This window comes from Cynocephalus volans, chromosome 3 (assembly GCF_027409185.1).
Source record: "Cynocephalus volans isolate mCynVol1 chromosome 3, mCynVol1.pri, whole genome shotgun sequence".
Lineage (NCBI taxonomy): Eukaryota > Metazoa > Chordata > Mammalia > Dermoptera > Cynocephalidae > Cynocephalus > Cynocephalus volans.
The window spans coordinates 13371061-13379684 of record NC_084462.1 but is presented as its reverse complement, the minus strand read 5'-3'; the positions used below and the strand labels follow the sequence as shown (position 1 = coordinate 13379684).

General features: G+C 33.4%; 1 pseudogene; it reads right to left on the bottom strand.

Moving 5' to 3' along the window:
• Positions 1-1479: 1479 nt before the first annotated feature.
• LOC134372445 (vomeronasal type-1 receptor 1-like) lies at positions 1480-2422 on the bottom strand (annotated as a pseudogene).
• Positions 2423-8624: the final 6202 nt, after the last annotated feature.

Here is an 8624-nt window from a genome sequence, read left to right as displayed (position 1 = left end):
ATAGTTTGTGGATAGTCAGTCCCAGGATCTTGGTCTGCTGTTTTTCTGATATATCTTTTTAGATGGTATTTTTTTTAAAAAAGTTATTCTGAGAGCATTAAAATGAAACACAAAACAGCATTAATTGTTTCAAATTTGTTTCTAATTAAATAGTGACAAAATAGAGAATCTTATGGGAAATCCACAGTCCTATATAAGATCATGTACAGATCTGTGAAGTTCTCAGAGTTGCAGAAACCACAGCCTAATCAATCCTATATGTTTTCCATTAAAATCCAAATTTACTCAGATCAAAGTAGAGGAGGAGGAGAGATCAATAGTTATCTAGGTAGGATTTGGTTAGAAAATGATTCAAGGTCTATAGTTGGTAACTATCTGTTCATAACTTTTGTTTGCTAATCATAAAGTTTTAAAATCACTTTGATATAAAATATACAAAACTATTTATTGATTGTAAATCTTAGAGACACTGAATCAGTGAAATGAAAAAGACTATTGTCAGAACACAGCATAAGTGTGGTACAAATATGTTCATGAATTATGGGTGTTTTGATAAACTGGGATAGATCTAATGTTTCACAAATGTAGCCTCTGGACCAAGAGAATCAGCATCCACTAGGAATTGTGAGAAATGCAAATTCTTGCATGCTAACTCCAATTTACTCAGTCAGAAGCTGTGGAGGTGGCCAATGCAATCACGTCTGGACAGACTTGCCAGGTGATTCTAATGCATGACAGCTAGATTTTTAGAATCACTGAAACAGATAAATCAAGAATAACATAAGAGTTCTGAATTAAGAAAATTGTTTGAACTCATTATATTGGTACAGGAAAGTAAAGGTTGTTCATTCCTAGGAAGAAATAGTATTGAAGGCATCATATAAATAAATAACAAAACACTTGTGTACAATACCGGATACATCATGAAAATGACATAGGTATATTGAAAGTCTCATAGAAAATATGAGAAGTCTTAATGAAAGGAGATAACAAAAAACCACTCAAAAGAAACAAGTTATTTTTTACTGAGTTCAACAATAGAAAAAAGGAAAAATAATTTGTTATTTCAAAATTTTTGGCATTTATCACCATTATTGAGCAAAAAAGTATACATGTACATACATACATATATGCATGTTTTATGTGTATATATTTTGTGTATAGATATTTGTATGTATTTTTTATGTATATACAAAAGTTGATTACCTCAATTTGAGTCTCCACAATGAAACTTATATGAATATATACATCTATAAAAACATACACATATGCATTTTAATGTGCCGATGTACATTTTAATGTATCTATGTACATTTTAAGTATCTGTAATATATGTTGATTAAATTTGAATTTCCACAATGAAAATGATTTATCCTTTAGAAGCAATCAACACCATTTTAATAAAATTAAACTAAAATTAAATATTATGAAATGATTTTATCAAATACATAATATATTTAATTGAACACAATAAAAAATTTATAACCAGATTTGAAAAAACGCTATTTTTCTGGAGTGGAACACAAAGAAAACCTGAGAGACACGGGTGTCACTGCTGATAAGCACAAAGAGGCTGAATACTGGGAAACATGAAGTTACCAGCACAAAGGTGTCCAGCAGCCACTGTCTTGGATTCACAATTAGAGTAACACAGAGTCCAAATGGAAGACAGACAGGAAAAGGAGACAAACATGCTCACCAGAATCAGGATGGTGCATGTGGCTCTGGCCTCAAGGGAAGATCTGGGGGAAAGTCCGTGGCTGTGAATGTGTCGGACTTGCTGCTTGTGCCTTCTGAAGACAAAGACCATGCAGCCACTGGCCCCAGACCATGAGACCCAAATACATGACATCAATGAATGAGAATATGACTGCATGGAATAAACTCTTAAATCTGTTTGGTATAAGTAAGCAACAGTATCCACAATTTGTACAGTTGTATATTTGCTGCTTCTTGGGCCATAAGAACATAAACATCTCATAAGAATATAAACATCTACCAAGAGCTGTAGGATCCAGAAGAGGAAACTACAGAAACCAATGCATTCTGGGGATCTGTTTCTGAAGTCCATCAAATGAAAGGTTCTGGGGGAAAGCTTTATAGCCTGGTAGCCACCCAGAAGGCAGGTAGTGCTGAGAGAAATCCCTCTGGACACTCTGTGAAAGTATAAAACAACTTTACATCCAGCATCATCCAGGAAATATTTCAATCCAAAAGCTGCCATTGTATGAGGAATTCCTCTGGAGAAAAGAGCCAAATTATTGGCTAAGACCAGCTGGTTGAGAATCAGGTCTGCGGGTCTTTTCTTTTTTCCAGTGAGCAAAGTGAAGGTATAAAGAAAAAGGAGAAAGGAGTTTCCCAGGACGCCTGCTCCAGCCTCAATAAGAAAGGTGATCCCTATTTCCAAGTCAGCATTGCCCATGACTTCCATATGCAGGAGATACTGATTTTAATTTGAGACAAAGAGAAATGGGAAAAAACGAAAACAAAAGACAAAAAAACAGAAATGTGTTACCTTTTTCTGCCCAGCAATTTCTTGTGCTCAATCCAACACATATTTTCCCTCTTTTGGTAACACATATTTTTTCATTTTAAATGGACTTTAAGAGTACGTGCTTACAGGTACGATGATTACTAGTTAAGGTCTTATGGTGGGATCAATCTAAATGTTTGCTTCATGGGTCCTTTAGAATAAAAGAGATGTTCACACAACACAGGGGCACTTCTAAAAGTTCATGGAAAGTTTGTGTTATGCTTTAATTCTAATTTTCCATGGACTTTTTGAAGTATTCTATATAATTCTCTCCAGCGGAAAAATTGAATATAGTTAATATTTACTCATGTATGGAGTTACCATCAGGATATACTTAAGAGAAAACAAACAAATGGGGAAAAGGAAGTATAGTATGGCTTAACTTTCTTAAGATTGTGAAGAAATATGGAAACAATATAAATAAATACACATATAGAAAGTTCCTCAAAAAGCTTATGAAAATATTTGTATTCTTTTTTAATTCTATATTTTCACAGACTTTTTGAAGTACCGTCATACAAATACATATATAACACACATATATATGCATATACACACAAATTCTTTAAAAAATAAGAATGAACTACAAACTTATAAGAATAATGATATGAAGAAACAGAGACTAAACAGCCCGGAGGGACATAAACAGAAACTAGATGTACCTGAATTTACCTTAGTTATAGTTTTGAATTTTGGACAAATATAAACATTTTACATAATCATTAAATAATATTATGTCCAAATCCAAATTTAATGGCAAAAGTAAAACAAAATATATAAAGCTTACTAGATAATAAATTTGTAGTCAGTCCATACAAAATAGTAATACTTCAGGTAGTGTTTTAAAAGATTTTGACTATATATTTTGACCGAAATATATCCAGAAAAATACTATAAACATCTTAAAACTGTATGCTTATTCCTATTGTTCAGAAAAATATTCACATTAATATTTTGTAATTAATATGTAAATGTACTATAGTATATGTAAGTGCACTACATAATTGGGAACTGAGGCTTTCATCAAAAGAAAAAAAACATTGGTTAGAGTGTGGTGCTGATAACACCGAGGTCCAGGGTTTGATCCTTGTACTGGCCACTTGCCAAAAATAAATAAATAAACAAAAATAAAAACAAAAAAAGAAAAAAACACAAAAATCAAAAGTAAAAATGGTGTAATAAATTTGTTTGAAAGAATAAACTTTGACATGATATGTATTTGATTTGGTCCATATGTTTATAGTCTTTTGCTTTCCATTAAACAGATCTACATACCACAATTACCCTTCCAATTATTCAGGCCTGTCCTCAAATTGCAATTTCTCACTAAAAGAAAATAAATGTTTTAAAATAAATTGCCAACTCCAGGTCTAGGGTAGGAAATACTCAGCACAGAATATCTCTTTAAACCAGGACACAAGGAAACTTTGCCGGAAGGCTGGGGTCTCTGTAGAATGAGAATGACATAGGAATCAACCAGAAAATAATCCTGCTTCTCAGTAATGATACAAATTAAATATCAAAGAAAAGTAAGTAGAAAAGATTTAAACCTATCAAGTATTTTCAATATCCACATGCTTCTAATAATAGATAACCACAGTGGTGGAATGTTTAGGAATTTATAAAACTCACTGGTTATTCTAGAAGCTGTAAAATAAAGGGAAAAATTCCATATCTTGGCTTTTGTAAATAGAGCTGCAATGAACATGGGAGTGCAGGTATCCCTCTGACGTGATAATTTCCACTCCTTGGGGTACATACCCAGAATACTGACAGTCAACTGTATACCCTATAAATATGTGTATCCACACACACACACACACACACAAATAAATAAATAAAGGGAAAAATTTAATTATTTCTCCTGCCTTATCAGTACAGACTGTATTAAAGGGTATCTACGTTGGAAAAGTTCTTTGTAGAAGAATTCCGAGTGAAAATGCAGAAAGAAGTATAGAATATCAACATTTTTCTTTCTCTAGTATAATAACAGATCTTGGCAATGATCATCAGTTACAGCTGAAAACAACAGATGACAGAGTGGTGGGAAATTGATTTTGGGGAGATGCTAACAACACATGGATCTGCTTGTCTATCTTCACCTCATAGAAATGGCTACAAACTCTCTCTGGCAGGCAGTGAAGACATGCACTGTCTCAGAAGTACCCTTGACAGTTAACTGAACCTGAATATGACGATCTTCTAGAGTAAATTATGCATTTATTGGCAATATGGGAGAATGTGTTATGTAACACCAAAGGGATGCAATACACTAATAGAATGATGAAAATTGTTTTAAACAAATAATCCAGTTTCTTTCTTATAAAAATGAAAAAGAAAGGAAAAAAGGGAAATATATTTACTAAAGGAGGACGAAAAGATACAACTAAATATCATGTGGGTACACTGTACAGACCCTGATTAAAATGATCCAACTCTTTAAATGATTTTTTTTTTTTAGAAAATCGTGGAAATGTGAACTCTGAATTTGTGTTTGATTGTTATCGTTATTTTTGTAGGTGTAAAAAAACAAGCTTATGTTCTCTTCATGAATGAATTCTATCTTTCAGAGACACATTTATCATTATTTGTCTTTGGACATTATGACACATCTGGGATTTTCTGTAAATAATCCTGTAGTGTAACATGGGTGGGATATAGATGAAATGAGATAGCTGTGCACTGATATTTAACTTTTAAAGCTCATGGTACATTCGTAAGGATGTTACTCTATTCTCTTATATTTAATAAATATTGGGGATTTTCCATTATAAAGTAGCTATAGCAGATTTCATAAACATTTGCTGTCATCAATAATTTTATAAATTTGTTCCTAATTGTGTTATTTTTAATTTTCTTTTAAGATACCATGTTTTTATTCCTTTTTAAATTGTTACAGTATTTTATTCTTAAAATATTAATAAGTTTTCTACCCCAAATTTGAGTAACAAATTCAAATGAATTCTGTATCCAAAAAGATCAGATAAAATGAACACTGAGCAATCTGGAGAAAGTAAATCTTGCCTAATATACAGGTGCTTCTAAGCTCAGCCAGTAATTAACATGCATTATCAGATAACCACATTTTTTCAAAATAACAGAAGAACCTATATTGTTATAGTAAAATTCCTGATATTGAAACGTGGAAATATAAATTAAGGAAACTGTGTAATACACAAAACTGGTCTAATCTGAAGGAGAATAGTGGATGCAATGTGTTATATCAGATAAAAGCATTTTTTTCCAGTAGTGGATAGAATGAAGAAATACAAAGTAAAATAAAACATAAATGCAACATTTCAACAGTAGACATTCCTTGAAAAACTATTCTTTTTTTCAGAAATGCTTGTATTGTTCAATTGAATGTTGAAATATGGGCATATTTTCAAGTGGATCTGGAGCAAGACAACCACACCAGCCACTACTGCACTGACTCACTAATTCCCTGTTGCGTTCATTTCAGTGGGAAAGAAATAATGACTATCAGTTGTCAGAACTGGTGGGGAAAAAAAAATTTAAATGTTAAAGAAACAAAACAAAAAAGAACTGTAAATGAAAATTTAAAGTGTTCATACTGCAATGATCTTTTTCTTGAGAAAGACTATCGAATCAAATAAAACGTTATTAGAATTAATGACGCCCTTCTTAAAGTGGCCCCAAATGACCGGTCATGGTGGGAACAAACAGGGTCAACATGTGGCCCCCACAAACGTGCTACATAAAATAACGAGAAATTAAACTTGTATAGATTTATCATCCACTTTTATCTCAGTGGCATTTCTTAATAGCCTACAGTTTTCTTATTAAGGCATTTAAGAAGCATAGAATTTCCTTTTTCTAACCCTATTTAAGTAGTTTCCATTACATTACCAATTATATAATTTGAATAAAAAGGGAAATGGGCATCGAGGTTTGGAGGAAGAAACTGAGTCTTGGTAAACTTGCACATCAACCGTGAAAATACCAGTGTTGGGCAGTGGAAGTGCTGATTCCACTAGCAGTAACTCTGTGAGGGCCACGGATACTGACTAGTGAGTTAACTGAATAGAATGCAGAGACAGAATACAGTCAGCAATAAATCCATAAGACATTAGTTAAGAGAGTCCTTGTAGAATATTTGCAAATAAATTAAATTCTACCTGAAAGGATCTCACCAACTGTAGAAAGTGTTCTCTTCCCTGAGTCAAGGAGAAGTGGTGGAAGGTGGGAATAAGTTGGCAGAGAAAACATTCGCTTTACCTGAATACACATTGGATTTACTTAAAATATTTATAGTAAATGTAATTTTAATAACTAATTAAAATTTTAAAACAAATGTATAATAGGACTAAAACAAAGAAGGAAAATAAGGTACAAGAGAAAAGTATTTTGATGAGTAATCATAAAATGAATTCAAATAATGAAACGTAAATCAATTGACATGGCATGGAAATTCATAAAATTTCCTTAAGCCAGAGAGACCACATTGAACACTCCAGCTTTGAAGAAACTCAGTGATTTATAGGCTAAGATGGCTCAAAATTTCTCCTAATCTGCATTGGTTCTGCAGAGACACAGGGGGAACTTAAAGATCTCATGCTCTCAAAAACAGGTAGATGAGCTTGCCCATGAAAGAGTCTCCTTAAACTAGATAAGTGTGGGGGCTATGAGAGAGAAAGAAAAAACAAAGAGAGCTTTAGGAATTTGGAGGGTGTGTTGAATGACAGCAGCAAGGCATTTAAAAATATAATTAACTGGCTGGCTACACTTATGTCATGATTTTTTTAATGTCCCCAATTATTCCTTAGCACAATCTTTACCAATTTTTTTTTTTTTTTGGGCGGGGGTCGGGGGGAGGGTAGAAACTGATGAGAACTTTATTCCATGACACTCTATGGTTAATATTTTATTCCAGGGCATTTCTGTTTACAGAAAGTTTCTGCTGTTGTGCCTGGCTATTTCTGAAGAGCACCACAAGGTTGCATCCAAGGTTAAAAACAACTGGAACAAAAGGAAAAAATGGCATTCTGCTACAATCCAATACCAAATTATACTTAATTTCCCAGGAGCATAAAACCTAAAGAAATTCTGACCCACAAATATTGATTTCATTTGCTAAAAGAAAAAAAGAAAAATCAAGTTTAAAGAAATATACAGCTTCAGAAATACCTTTATCTTTTTCATTTTTTGTACTGAGATTAAAGATTTTGTTAAAAGTAAAGACAGTCAATGATCCTTGAGACACAAACTACTTTCTAAACAATCCATCTTAGAAAAGTTATGTGACTGCTTATAAATGAGAAAACTAGACTTTCACTTCTATAAATTGCAAGATTGTGTTCACAGCCTCTACTCATGACAGAAACATGGAGACACATTATTAAAGATGCCTTTCAGCACAAAATCTTTTCCCATGAAAAGAAATGCACATTTCAGCACCTCTCACTCAGACACCAGGTCTCTGCTCAATGACTTGGAGCTCACTTTTCATTATCTTACTGCTCTTTCATGCCTGTGGTGGGAAGTACTTAGAGTGAAAGTTGTTTGGTTCGGGGTGTGCACTCATGGAAAAGGGGTACAAGATTTCAAATAGGGTATAACCTGAAGGAGAGAGGGGAGATATTGAGAGCTTACCAGGGCTACTGAACTAAGGAGGAGATAGCCTCCGGTTCTCTCAGCAAACTTCTGTCCTAAATTTAAAAGAGATGTGTGTCATCTATCCCCAGAAAGCAGAAATATTTTACAGAGAATAGCTATTTCTGGCTTTCGTGTGATAAATTACTTCTAAGAATGTTAGTTACCTGAAAAGAATAGCTCCTTACCCAATTGGCATTTGCTGTCAGGACAGTGGGTACAGAGGCAGTGTCGCTGCATGTTCAGCAACTGAATCCCAAGATAAAGGTTTGGGATGCCATGATCTCATCTCCTTGCTGGGAAATGATAATCATTTCACCTGCAATTGCAGTGACAGCATCAGGGAAAGGAAATTATCTGTGAAAAACATTTGTGAATTGTGTATAGTACTGAACACTACTAAAATTTATTAATGATGATTTGCAACAGATGTGGCAAAATAGCTGGGAAAGACAGTGCCAGAGCAATATGGGGGAAA